Source organism: Dromaius novaehollandiae, chromosome 15 (genome assembly GCF_036370855.1).
Source record: "Dromaius novaehollandiae isolate bDroNov1 chromosome 15, bDroNov1.hap1, whole genome shotgun sequence".
NCBI classification, from domain to species: domain Eukaryota; kingdom Metazoa; phylum Chordata; class Aves; order Casuariiformes; family Dromaiidae; genus Dromaius; species Dromaius novaehollandiae.
In genome coordinates this window covers 19844321-19858517 of record NC_088112.1, presented here as the reverse complement: position 1 = coordinate 19858517, position 14197 = coordinate 19844321, and the positions used below count along the sequence as shown (strand labels likewise).

At 53.8% G+C, this 14197-nt stretch overlaps 1 long non-coding RNA gene across 1 annotated transcript; it reads right to left on the bottom strand.

The window, feature by feature from the left end:
- Positions 1–4597: 4597 nt before the first annotated feature.
- On the bottom strand, positions 4598–13665 carry LOC112994135 (uncharacterized). The gene is made up of 2 exons (XR_010391772.1): positions 9159–13665; positions 4598–8519 (listed from the first exon to the last, which is right to left on the bottom strand). It is a non-coding gene; the product is annotated as an uncharacterized LOC112994135 (long non-coding RNA).
- Between the last annotated feature and the right edge of the window lie 532 nt (positions 13666–14197).

Genomic DNA, 14197 nt, shown 5'->3' with positions numbered 1-14197 from the left:
AACCTCTATTGAAATCGGTCAGAAGCACTTACAATCAGAAATAATTCAGGAAAGATTAGCTTTCCCTTCTGATTGCTTACTGGCTTATTTCTTGACATAATTATTGCAGATGCAGATGCGGACCCCAGCACCCCTGGCAGGTAGCAGCTGACCAGGGAAGTGCACCGTGGTTTAGGCTGGAGAAACTGTGTGCTAGCAAAGGATTACAGCTCAGGCCCTTTTCCTGGAAACCTTGCGATAAAGCCGGGATTAGACCCCAGGCCTCAAGTGCTTGAACTGCCAGTCCCTTCTTTCTAAGATCAAGCAGACTTGACATTGCTGGGGGCTGTGCAGAGGACACAAATCGTACTGTCTCTAAATGCAGCAGCTCCTAAGTGCTCCGATGCTGATTTGGGAGAACCGGCTCGGACGCGCCTGGCAGGTTTAGCGCAAGCACACCCACGCTGCTTTGGGTAATCGGAGAAAGCAACAGGACCCTGCCGAGCGGCAGCCGCGCGGCACAGGCTGTACCGGCACGCGGGGTGCCCGGTTCGAGGTGCGGGGACGGGGGGCCTCGCTGCCCCCGGAGCCTGCCCTTGCCGCGGAGAAGCCAGGTGCGAGAGCTGCTGCCACCCGCGTGAGCTCACGGGGAGAGAGCCACCGTGACCCGTCCCTGGCTGTGCAGACAGCCGGGATTAACGGAGCCGTACCGGCCTGTGCCGTTCACGGTTTGCCCGTTACAGTATCCTCCCTTAGCGCACCGCGGTGGTAACCAAGAAATCAGTGCTGGAGGATGACCAGAGGGAAGGAAGCGCGAGCAGGGAGTCAGGATCCGTCTCCCTCTGTGCTGGGCTGTGCTGCTGACATGAGGGTGCTGCAAAGCTGCACCTTTGGTGCTACGGGTATAACATTGGGTGCCGAGTTTTTCTAAATCATGCTAACTTTTATATTAGTTTTCTCACAATCATTAGGTGTTTGGTTTCGCTCAGAGGAATACCTAGGAAATATCATCCCGCTATGGCTTTGAGCAGCAAAACAAACAAGAACCAGCCCCGACCTCTATTCAGATCAAAATTATCGATGCTTCCCTACGGAGAGGGGTGGACCGCTGCCTGCCGTGCCGTGGGCTCGCGGCACAGGCTGTCGTTCCTCCCCGCACCACGCGGATGTCTCCAGCCCGGATTTCCATGCTCGCCTCTTATCATAACGGTGAACTCTCTGCCTTTCTTTGGAACTGGTCTTTTACATACTGGCCTTGGAGTTGCCTTCTGCATTGCCCAAAGCCGGCTTCACGCTCAGCACGCTGCTGTTCCTGTTTATTCGGGATGTTATTGACGGCAGAGTAAATGGTGGGAGGCTCTGCCAGCCCGGTGCTCCCTCCCGGCCGGGTCCCGGCCGCGGCCGCCGTCTCCCCTCGGTCCTTCTCGGGGGGTTTGCAGCTGCTCGCAGACGCTCCTCATAAAAGGACTAGAGAGAAACCCATGACACAAGTTCCTCCTAAATTTGTTTTTCATGTTCTCGTTTGTAATAATTTTGTGTTTTATGAGGAATACTTCCGAAAAGTTCCCCGACATGATGGAAACACATGTGGCACTATAATACGTTCTGTGGCTGCTTTTGCGGAGAGACTAGATCAAAACCTGCTTTTCTCTGACAGTTATATTGGGAGGCTTCCGGGTAAGCTGGACGAGCGGAGGAGTGTGGGGTATCAAACCTGCCCTCGAGCAGGCCTGTGCCATTCACCCTCCCAGAAACACAGCATGTCTCTTCATGCCCGGGCTCCAGGTAGGTTTTCCTGCTAATTCGTTATTTAAATGTTTCCCCTTTCTTTTTCTAACAGCAACGTGGCTCTGTAGCTGTTGCCAGTCCATGCATGGCCCCCACTGCAGCTCCAGAGGACGTGGAAGAGGGTCCTCAGGATTTTACTTGGAGCACGGTCCACTGCTGTGTTCGCTATGCCGGCAGAGCCGAGCTGTGGGAAGCCAACACAGATGCTAGAAATCATTTCTTTGGGCTTTCATGTTAATAATAGCAAGGTTAAAGGAAGTTTGCTCATTTGAACCAGTTTCTCCATGAAGAGGATGAGCTATCAATAAAACAGCGTCACGCATAGTCGGGTCCGGCTGCAGTAGATGCTGCTGAATTGGTGCGGTTCCCCCCGTGTCTGTGTTGGAGGGAGCGCAGAGGGGTCCCGCAGCCCAGCCCGCGGTGCCCCCTCCCCGCGGTGGGTGCAGCACCCCCAGGCCTGAGCCAGCACCCGCCAGTGCTGCACCCGCAGCAGCGTCCCAGTGGGCACCACCGCGGCTAGCGCTGGGGAACCGGGCTGTCGGTAACCCTGGTTTCCATCACCTTAATGGTAAAAATGTTGTGTGGTGTGAAAAAAGATCCTCCCCCTCCCCGGGTTTGCAGGGAGGGCTCAGGCCGAGCAGCTCCCCTGCGAGAGCTCTCCCAGTAGCCTGGGACCGCAGGACGGCAGCCGGCCCGCGAGGACCCTGGTTAGAAATGGTCTGGGATGTGTTTTAACCAAAAATAAAATTCTAGTGCCAGAAAAGTGCCGCAGTGACATTGGTGAGCAATGCTGAATGAATGGAGAGGCCAGGAGTTACAGGTAGCAACCAAAAGTGTTGACAGTGGTAAAATCTTCTGGCCCCGCTGCTGAATTTCCAATTTCTGGTTGGTTCATCTGGATGGCAAAGCATCCTCTAGTTTTTCAGTTTTTTTCAAGTACTTATGGGCTTGTCTGGTCACCACAAGTAATGGTGCTTTGGAAGTAACCTCTCTGCTGCTCTCGTTTCAGTGATGCCTATCTGTGCACGGCCCCGAGAGCTCCCGCCGGTCGGAGATAGTCGTGTGCCGTGGGAGGCAGCAGGGACGCTTCCATGGCCAAGGGCTTTCCCGCAGGATTTGGGAGAGCCGGGTGCTCCCTGGCATGCAGGCGTAACGGCACACAGAGCACGCAGACAGACCAAGCAGGTAAAACCTATAAAAATACCTCCCGTTTCCAGCTGTGGCTCAGCGCCAGGTGAGAACTGACGTCTCAGCTGCAAGGTCTTTGCTGGTGAGGACGCTCACGGGTGCTGTCGGCTTCAGCCCTCTCCTTCCTCGCATCGAGGGACGGCTCTGATCCCACGCTGCTGCTCTCTGGCAGGGTTTGGGTCGTCGTCTTTGTCTGGAAGACTTTGCTTCAACTTTCTAGGGAGGACCCATCCTCGGGGTCACCTGGGCCCTCCTCAGCCAGCCCCCCCGTGCAGACCCCAGTGCTGCTGGTGGAGGTCTCACCCCTCCTCACGTGCGGGCAGCTCGGAGGCACCGGGCTCAGGACACCAAGGTTTCCATCCATAAGCTGTTGCGTGACTCAGTGTCATGGCTTAGCCCCTCTAACCCAGGTAACAGGAGACGTCAGTGCATTCCCCACCCTCAACTAAACCTAAACTGACTATAAAGCTTTTTTTTCTTTTTTTTTGCTACTTAAGCTTCCTGCCCCTTTGAACAGGCTGAACTGAAAGAAGTGCTGAAACCCTTGGAGCAAGGCTCTGGCTCTGCTGGGACATCCCTCAGCTGCTTTGGCCGGGTCTGGTGGTGCACAGGAGCCAGGTAGGCTCTGTGTCCCGTCCCATCCCGTCCCGTCCCGTCCCGTCCCGTCTTGCTGGCAGAAGCAGCTTTGGGTGGCAGAGCGAGGGCAGATCATGGCCCCCTCGATCACCCCTGCCTGCTCTCGGGTTCAGTGTGTGGGGCTGAGCTGCCCCTGAGCTGGGGACGCAGCTCCTCCTCTCCAAGAACGGCCCCGATTTGTTTGCCGAAGGGGTAGAAGCCGGGAAGGAAAGCCCGGCCCGTTCTCGCGCCCAAGGCAGGGCGTGATGCTGTCCCTCAGCATCGCCCCGAGGAGGGTCAGCAACCGAACGTGAAATGGAGGTGGTCAGAAAGAGGCCTGCACGTATTAATGAGGGGAAATTAATGTATTTGGTGCCCTTGCTTCTCCTGCAGTTGGGCCGGCGTAAATCAGGAGCAGGCCGAAGAAGTCGGGAGTACCAGTGTAAACCGGACTTCATAAAAAGAGAGGCCCCTTTTGTCAGGCGATGGCTTTTCCTCAGAAGCTAAATGATACATAATGTTTATATAGTGTTTTGCCTCTCCTAAATGTGGGCTCGACATTAATTGATTCCAGGTTTGCTCTGTGAAGCAGCTCAGCTATTTCCATTTTGCAGATAAAGGAACCGCCGCGATTGCCGAAGGTTGCGCCGGGGGTCAGTGCCGGAGCTGCGGTACGGCTACGGCTGCCCTGTCCCCCCTCCGCCGCCGGACCACGCGGCCGTGCTGGATATACAACACTTCTGATGTATGTTGAAATCAGCTGTGAATCTGTAAACCCAGTTACATTAAGCCCGGTTCAAATGAAATCTGTTTATGTCTCAAACGCTCGCTGCTGGTCAAGGCAGGACTTAACTAACCTAACGCTGTTTGTGTTCAAAGCCTCTTAAACCTCTGCTCTGACCATCTTGAGAGTGAAATATAAAGTACTTGCTAGGCTCTGGCCTGAGTCCAGGGAATCATTTCAGACTCACCCTCTCTTTTGCTCGTGGGGCCGTTTAGCAAAAACATCACACATTTTAAACAGCGATGGAAAAAATAATTTTAATTCACTTCTGTTTACATAGCATTGGAAGCTTGCAAGGGTTTGTACAGACTATTATTAATGGTTTAAACTGACATTGTAAAATTGTTGCTTTGTTCTGTCAACATGAGGCTCATTCTTGAGCACCCGGTGCTGGTCTAGCTAAGTGCTGGTCTCCACGGCTGTGCTGCAAGGAGAGGGCAAGGACCTCATGGCTTGGTGGCCTCCGTCGTTGCCTTTTGTCCTGGCATTATGGGAACAGCCTTCTGCTTGTTCTGCTAGCGTTAAAATATTAAAATCAAAAGCCTGGATCCGGAGAAATGGCCAGCTCTTGTTGGTTGCCTTCACTTCTGGATGCTGGGCTTGGAGATTTTAGATGACCAGGCCATGGGCCAGGGAACGCCCTTCCATAGACATGTCCCAAAGGAGGCCTCCAAAGCCTTGATCCACCTTAATTTAGCAAATCTTGATCTAGCTGTTCGGGCCCTCTTTTTTGGTTTGGACATGGTATGGACCTTTGCTCCTCCGAAAAGGAGGGAGTCGTGCCTGCACGTGCAGCGGGTGGGCGCGAGAGGTGAGTCGGTCCCAGGCAACGTGCCCCTGATGGCTCTCGAGCCGGAGGAGGCGGCGGATGAGCAGGCGCGGGGACGCCTGCGTGTGAGCTCAGCCCCCGTGTCACACGCATCCTTGCACGCTTCGCTCAGAAGACTCGGACGCGGTTTTACTAGTCTTTTGCACAGCGGGATCTTGTACCTATAAAACTGCTCTTAATTACTTCCTAAGTTACTAGACAGGGTGATGCTGATTTTGTCATAAGCCCAATAGGGTTTTGTCTATTTAATATAAAACCTTCCCCTGCCACAACTTACTTTTCCGTGAGCATTGCTATACAGTCCTAGGCTGCACGTGTACGTGTCCGTGGCTGCAAGCTCTGAGAGGGGCGAGTTTTCGGATACCCACTGGGCTGGTCTCTGAAGCTGCCTGGGCATTTTTGCTTGCCAGCTCGTGCCCACGCTGGCTTTCAGGCTGCAGAAACGTGGCCGAGCTCCGGCACGCCCGAGCAGGCTGGCGAGACGCCTGCCTAAGAGGTGCCATGGCCAGGGAGCCAGCTGGGAGCCCAGTTTGGGGGGGGGGACACACATGGAGCCCTCCCAGGAGGGGGAATCGCCTCTTCCAGCCTTGGCACCGATTGCATCTGGGCTGTTTTTTGCCCAGCCTCGCTGGGTGCATTGGAAGCAACGGCTCTAATAGCAAAGCAAATTTGTAGATAAAATGATAGCTGGGAACTCGGCCTATGCCAGCATCAGCTCCTGAAGCCTCTAGACACGTTTGAAAGTCTCCAACGAAAATCCTGCTTCTGTTTTGCCTCTGTGATCCTCTGAAATTACCGTGCACTGTGGTACGCATTGGAGCAGCAATTTTATAATAAGCATAAGCAAGCAATTTCTCTGCCTGCTTTGCAAGTCAACCTTACGCAACAGATTACAGGGGCGCTTAAAGGCATGTTAATGTTAGTGGTTGGATCACTGTTATTACTGCCACTGCTGGCGCGGGCTGAAACAAATGCAGGACTAATCTAACCTCATTAACTGACTGATGTATTCCAAAACCAAATGTGCAATGTGTGAAACATTGCATTTAAAAGAGAAACTTCATTTATGAGGATAACAAAATTTGGAGGCTTTCACATAGATACCAGAGGCTGGTCTTTTCTAGAGGCTTCCCTGGAGATGTCATCACGCTGGCTTCCTCCAGAGCTGCGGACCCTGAGCAATGATGATATCAGCGTTACTGCGTGACAGGGGGACGTGGATACAGAAGTGACCTCAGTGATGACCGCGTGGCTGAGAGGCAAGGTAAGGTAGCTGCTATTTTGTTCCCAAAATATGATACTGTGAGGAGTCCACCGTCTTCCTGCTTAAGCTAAGCTTTAGGCTGATGCTGTATTTGATACCAGTTTGATACCATTGACACACAAACATCGCGAGGCCCAGTCCATTCCTCCACTGCCCACCTCAGCTGCGAGAAATACTGTAACGGAGGGGTTGAAATCAGTGGGCATGTCCCTGGGTCCAAAGAGCGACGAGTCCAGTTAGGAGATTAAGAAGAGACCGCAAACGGGGTTTCTGTTGTAATAGGCCTAACTACCTGGCTGAAAGATGAATCATTCGGTTCATGCTTCCCTTGCGTGCCTGTACACCACACATAATCCAATTGATTAAGCTGTTCTGGGCGGATGTTGGCACAGGAAGAGAACCAGTCCCACAGTTTTGAGACATTAATGTCTCAAAACCAGTCCCCAAGTTTTTGTGACATTAATGTTCACAGATGTGACCGGGCTCTCGCATGCAACTGCTTTGCAGAGAATCGCCTTTTCCTGCGTTGCCGTTTCCCTTCATGCCATGTCCTGCAGACTGCAGCTTAGCTCTGGAAACTGCAGAAAGCAGCAAGGTAAGGCTGGGCCCTTCCACATCTGCGCTACCACATCCACCGATGCTGTTGTGAACACATGGGAAAAAATTGAGGACAGCAGCGGTGGGAGGCAATGTAAGATCTCAAGTCAGCACAGAAACTGGCTGTTTCTTCTGGCTCAGAGAACAAGCGTTTTCAGTGGACGGATCACTACCATCCGTGACACGGGGTATGCCCCGCAGGTCTTACTTTCTATCCAGTTTTCCACCCAAATCTGCGCTTCTGAACAAATGCATGTGCACTTCTGTTGTCCTGATTAGTTCCCAGTGCAGATAATGCCCTCTCCTCGGACATATTCGCCTAGCAAACTGGGCCCACGCTTGGCGGCTGCCTCACGGCACGGTTATTACCCGTGGGTCCAGCATGGGCAATCCAAGCGGAGACCTCTGGGAGTCCAGACCTGCGTCTGCGCTTAGCCTCTACAAAAGAGAAAATGGTAAAACAAAACACTGGGAAATCTGTTTCTTATTTACTGTACTGCCAAGCCGCTATAAGGCTTGTTGGAATTGCAACCCCAGAAAAACACAGGGAGTGGAAAGGATTTTCCTGCTGATACTATCAGCTGTAGGAGAAACACATTGCCCTGACTCCGGGCGCAGGCAGGTGAGCACCAGAGGAACTGCATTTCTGCTAGTTCATGAGGGCGAGAAAAACGTTTGCAAATGTTTCATATTTTTCTGGGCTTTTAAAACTTCGCTCTTGCAAATAAACATTGAGAAGACCTGAAGGCAGACTGCAATACTTGGAGAAGGAATATTTGGAGAGAGACTTTGCAGTTTTAATAATCAGCAAATGTGATGTGGAATCACGGTGGCAGGAGGAAAAGCCTTAGGTGATCAGGCTGAGGTGGGTTTCTGCTGCATGTTTTCATGTTCGACCTCTCTGAAAGGGTCTCCCAGTACTGTCTAACCGTGAGGCACCGAGGGAAGTGCAAAAGCAGTATCCGTGCTCTCTGGGCTGTGGTGCAAAAGCCATTCTGTGGTGCCGGGGAGCTGTTTGCAAACTAGCCGGAGTGCTCCGTCTGCTACGCACCTCCCGACGCATGCCCCGTCCTGGGAACGCTGCGGATCACCCCGGGCTGCCGCAGCTGGAGCCTCGGCTGCTTGACAGCAGGCAGCACAAGCTGAGCTGGAGGAAGTTTCCCAGCGAGGTTCGGGCCGCGACGCCGGGAGCCAGCGCTGCCTTGGCAGGGGCTGCCGCCGCTGTTGGAACCTGCCCTCTCGCCCGTGAGTCAGAGCCAAGCGCCGGCGTCAGGGATGGCTCCAAGCAGAGATGCGGAGCGGGAGCTGCTTGCAGAGATGCTCCTTTCCTCGAGGGCATCAGCGAGGGAGAGCGCCTCGGATCCTGGCTCCGGCCTCCCAAGGCAGCGACGGAGACGTGAAGCCCGCCTCCGGGAGCGGAGCAGCGGCCGGCTTCGGGTGTCCAGCCGGTCCGACACGGAGGACTTGGGGCCTCTCTGGAGCATGCAAAGAGCGGTGGTGGCAGAAAAGTGCTGAGTGATGGCCGGGGAAGGGACATCTCATGGGCAACGTGTCCATGGCACTATCCAAGGCATGCCAGGGCCTTTGCCGGGTTTTGCAGCAGGACCGCTCGCCTGGCAGGTCGCCATCCCGCTCGGCAGAGCCCTGGGAGGGTCCAGCCGGCACCGGGACGGCAGAGCAGAGCTCTCCAGCTTACGGGCAAGGTGCAAAGAGAGCCCTGAGCACCCGTTTCCAGCACGAACCGCGGCCGGACTATCGGCAACGCGGCCCCGTGGGCCGGCCGGAGCGGCGGAGAGCCGACGGCAGCCGCGCCGTGCCGAGGTGGCACCGGAAAGCCCGGAGCCGAGCGCTGCCGAGCCCTGGGGAGGTCCCGCCGCCTCCAGGCGCCGCGGCCGTGGCTCGGAGCCATCTCTCGTTTAGTCCCAGCGAATTACCGAGCCCCAGGAAGCCTCCCTTACTTAGTCCTTTGTAGAAGTCGAGGGCTCAAATTGAGCAGGAGCTTAGGGAAACCGTTTCCCTTGTTAAAATAAATGTATTAGTTTAATATGTACCAGGAGAGGATAGGGAGTTCTCCTTGTTAAACATTTACCAGTCAAACCCTGCTGAGGACTTACTTGGAGCAATTCAGTTTAGCGATTTCCTTCGGTTGTGGTCTGAGTCTCCAGCGTGGCCGGGAGACCGCCCGGCAGGGCGGCGGGGGCCGAGGACGGATCCGGGGAAACTGCAGCCGGGCTGCGGAGCGGAGCAGGGCGGCACGACTGCCCCGTTGGACACGGCCACGGCCGCTGCCGAAATCTGCCCTGGCAGAGCCGCAGCCCGCGGGGGGACACCGGCCCCGGGCACCGCAGCGAGCGGTGCAGCAGAGACCCTGAAGCATGCAAAAATACAAAAAAAAGAGAAGTTGAGCAGAGGTGCGAGATGTTGTGCTGTGCCTTACCCATCCCTTACAGCTGCCGGTTCCTTCCCGGACACGTCTCCACGGTTGTTTTAATGAGGAGCGTGGTTTGCACGGTGGCTCGGTCCCCGGGGCAGTGGCATGTCCCCGCGCTGGGAGTCATCTCCGTTCCGGCAAGCTGTCCCTGCTGCTGCCTGCCGGCGGTGGTGAGCTGTGCTCCAGCGCTCTGCCCGGTTCCTCGTTTCTCAACACCGCTATTTATGAGAAGAGTTCTGTATTTGTGTTACTTACACGTAGGTATATACTAATTTAATACCTATTTACAGTAAGAATTTCATTTTAATTTACAAGATGGTACTCCAGTCATCTTTTGCAGTTTGGGGTTTCTCGACATAAGTAACACTTTTTTCTCTCGCCAAGATTCAGATCGTATGTATGTTCTGCTATGCCATGTTGTTTTGTAACCTTGTTGCTTCTTTAGGAACTCTCTAGATTTAATAAAAGAAGTATCACCCGTGAGGAAAACGCATGGGCTCTATACGGACACGCTCGGGACTTGCAGGTCACTTGCACTTCTGGAATGCAGCGATCGCAGATTTTTAAGGATCGTGCAGTCGTGTATTTTTGTAAAGAATGGCTCTATTAATAATGTTAAGAGAAAACAGATGTGTCAGGTTCGCAACCAGAGATGTGGATATTCCAGGAGACATCAATTGCTGGAAGTAAACAACAGCCCTGATTCAACAAAGCACTTAAGCAGACACTTAACTTTAAGCATGCACTTAAAGCTGACTTCGGCAGGGCGTCAACATATGTTCTGCTGTATAAGGAGGGACTTAAGTACGTACTTACAGTTAAGCTTGTGCTTAAGTGCTTTGTTGAATCGGGGCCAATCCGTCAACGCTACCGCTGTCTCCCTAACGCACTCTAACCCTAACAGAGCCTGACGTCCCGAAAGCCGAGCAGGGGCTCCAGCACTGGCCCAGGGGCATCTCTGCTCCCGGGGGGGCTGCGGCTGCTTTGCAGTAGGGCCTCCCCACCTGCCCAGGACCCCTATGTGCCCACCACCACCGTGCGGGGACAGGAACGGGGGCCAGGCCCCCGCCACCGTCATGTGCGGTTCCCCGTAGGGGCCTTCGGTGCCTTTATTCTTATTGTTTTTTTTTAAATTGAGACATTGTTCAGTAATATTTTGTATATTCATTAGACAGGCTTGCTTTTTTTGTGCTTTTGTTTTATTATTTTTTTCTTTAAGTCCTGAGCACCCAGACATGCACCATGCAACGATTTAGCCTCCCTGGTCAACCTCAATGCATGAAAACGCAATCCGTAACCGCTTGCTTTTGCAGCTGCTTCTCCTGTTATATCCCCCACGCGCCGTGTTGCGTGTGCGTGCGTGGGAAAGGCCTGTGGGTCTTCAGGAGTCGCTGAAGACCTCCCTGGCCAGCCTGGGTGCCCTGAAACGCCTTTGCAGTCGTAGCCTAAGACGTTGCGCCCTGGCTGTAGACCACCTTCCTTTCCAGCCGAAGGCTTCCTGTACGGTCACTCAGTGGCACGTGAGATCAGCATCGCTGGAAACCCTCAGGGCCCAGCTCTCAACCCTTTCTGGGCTTTGGGATCGAATCCTCATCTTTCGTTTGTTGGCTTTTGTTTGAGGTCACCCAGATTGCTGTGAAAACGGAGCAGGTGCTGCCGATCCTGCTCCGTGAGCCAAGAGGAGCCCAGTAAAAGCAAGCAGCAAATGTGATCACCCCAACCCCAAAACGCACCTATTGAATCCAAAACCAGGGCTCTCCAAAGCTACCCTGGTCTGCAGGTGAGGTTCTGGCCTTGCTGTGATAAAAGGGAACTTTTCTGCACTTGCTTCGATGGGACCATGACTGCTTTCTCCTCAACATTTTGCTTCTGGACAGTTTTTAAACTGAATCTATGGCAGAAACTCTATCAAGCAAACCAGTCTGTTTGGCAGCAAGTCTGCTGAGTCTTTCCCAGCCTGGATTTTCCATCTTGAGCAATTTTCTACCCAAAAAGCCATGACTGGCGAGGCACGCTCGCTGCACAGGCAAAGGTTTTGTTTCAGGAATGAAAGATGGACCAGAGCCCGTGACCCCCAGTTACACATGCCTCAGGAGACATCCTCTAGATACCACTGGAAGTTTTGCTTGAATAAAATAAGTAAAGACCTCAGAGACTTCTCTACTAGTTTTCTTTGCATATGGCAGCATCCAAGTTCCAGTTATTTATGTATCTTGGAAGATAAAAAAAAAAAACTACCAGAAAATGAAGGCATGCAAGTCTATAGCAGAGTTTGGTACCTGGAAGACTCCAGGCTGGAGTGTGCGCTCCTGATTTATGGTGTACTTGTTAAAACCACTTGTTCTTGTCATAACAAAACAGAGCGAAGTGAAGTTTGGTAGAGGGTCTCCTTCTAGTTGGCACTTCATCATGGCTTCTTACTCTTTCTTAGGTTCTGGGGGTTTACAGTTATATAAAACTTAATGAATCAGTATACTTTAGATTTCCTTCCTAATACATATGGGTTCAATTAACTGCACTGTTTGCTTATTTAAGCGTTTTCATTAAATTGCTTTACTGTATTTTCCCGCAATTGAAGGGGAACATGGCGGGGCTGATGCCATCTGCCATCATCGGTTTAGCAGAACCTTTCCCTTTGTTCAGACCCATTCTTTTTTACTATCAGGGACCCTCCCTACCCCCATTTCCCCGTATGCCATGCGGTTATTGCCTTCGCCTCTTCTGACTGCAGATTGGTAAATAAAAAGCTTGTGCGAGGACCCTGGCGCATGGTATTTTCAAGGCGCCTTTTTACAAGATCAGGTTGTGCTTTGCTCCCCCTCCTCTCCCCCCGCTTGCAGATTCCTCTTTGCTGCAGCTCGGGAATAAATCGTCGCTGCCGTTCGGATAGCCGGGAGCGCTCGCTGCCTGGCTTGCACGACAGCGGAGGGCTTTGGCAAAACACCCGTCCGGCCTGCAAACGCAGCACAGGGCAGCCAGCGCCGGGCAGAGGGTTTTTTTTTCCTTATTTTTAAGGGAAAGCTGGTTCTAGGTATCCCCCTGACCGTGGCATCCTCCCGAAAGGTCCCTTCTGCGACGGGGTCATCTCTCCGGCAGGCTCCCGGCCTCGCGGCGCTGCCCGGGACCCCGCATCATTCCCGGATCCGGTGCCTTAGCGCTGCCCCCGGCCCCGAGGCAGAGCGTTATTGCATTCCTCCGCGTCGCCTTCATCCTTCCTCGCCAGCGGCATCTCGGCAGCGCGGACCCCGCGGGGAGCAGCGCGGCCCCGGGGATGCCGGCGGCGGTCGGTGCGCGCCGAAACACCTCGCGCGGCCCCGGGGGGCGAAGCCGGGGCGGACGGTGCTTCATCCCGGCTTTACAGACTGAATAAACCGCGTAAACTCCCCCGGTTTATTTGGGATGCAGCCTGCAGGCTGTTACACAAAATAAGTGCTTTTATAGACATCGCTAATAGAAAAAACACCTTCCGAGGAATATAATAGAAGGAGGAAAATAGCATTCACTGTACAGGACGATGCAAAGGGAATAAATAACCTGCCCCGAAGGCTCAACCTGCGGCAGGGCCGGCGCGGGAGCTGCTTTACCCACCGCTCGCGAGAGCTGGGCGCTGCCGGCGCGGGCGTCCCGGCCCCTCGCCCTTCCCGACAGCCGGGAAGCCACCGCGGCTCCGGGGCACCTGGGGGGCTGCTGCCGGGCCCTTCCCCGCCGCCCTCGCCCTCTGCCCCCTTTGCGGGGGCTTTTCGGGCTGTGCAGCCTCCCCATGGGCTGGACCAAGCAGGTCCAAAACTGCAACGATGGGAAAGAACAAACACTGCAAGCCCACCGGTTTTCAGTGAAGTGAAATACAAGAAAAAGTAAAATCTAGCAAAATTTTAAACATCAAGGAGAAGCATCTGCTGTATTAACTGCCCCCCCCCCCCCCCGAACTGGGTACAGACTTTTTTCTTGCTTTTTTTCTTGCAGGTATTTTTGAAAAGCTTTTCTGATTTCTCTCTGTTCCAATGAAAGACACAGGGAAGGCAATGCACATTTTGCAAAATACAGTGCTGCCAAATTAACCTTGGGATGGGGGAAAAAAACCAAAAGGATCTCCTGGAAAAGCATCACCTGGGACCCTCAGCCCCGGCGCGGCCCCCCCGGCGCGGCCAGGGCCACCGCCGACCTCTGCCCACCCCGCAGGCCGCCGGACCCCGCGGCAGCGGCCCCTCCGCCGCCTTTGCCCCCATCGCCGGGAGCCACCTGCCCCCCCAGACCCCCCCGGGCGGCAGCGCAGCCCTGCCAGCACCCGCCTCGCTCGCCCCGCTGCCTTTTCTCCTGCAAGTGAGGCATAAAATAAATGGAAGCTGCTGGCTGCGGTAAGCGTTCCCGCAAAACATGCCTGCTCTTGATACCCCAAACGCAGATAGGCAATTGTGGAAGAAAAAGGAGAAAGGGGGGGGGGAAGAACAAAACAAAACAAATCGAAAAGGAGAGAGAGAAAAAACCCGACGCTTCCAAGACACTAAAAATAGACTCTGATCACTTACCAAATGGTAAAATGAAAATGATTTGCTTTGAATAGTCTCCAGAAAGGCTCAGATACAATGTCTTGTGGAGCAAAATTGAATCAGTTGAAAGTGCAGACGCCAGCTCAGCCTAATCCCTCCCAGCTGCTTTGCTTTGCTTTTTTTCCAACAAGCAGCCCCTAAAAGTCGTCTCCCTAATCCTGCAAACTGAAATTCA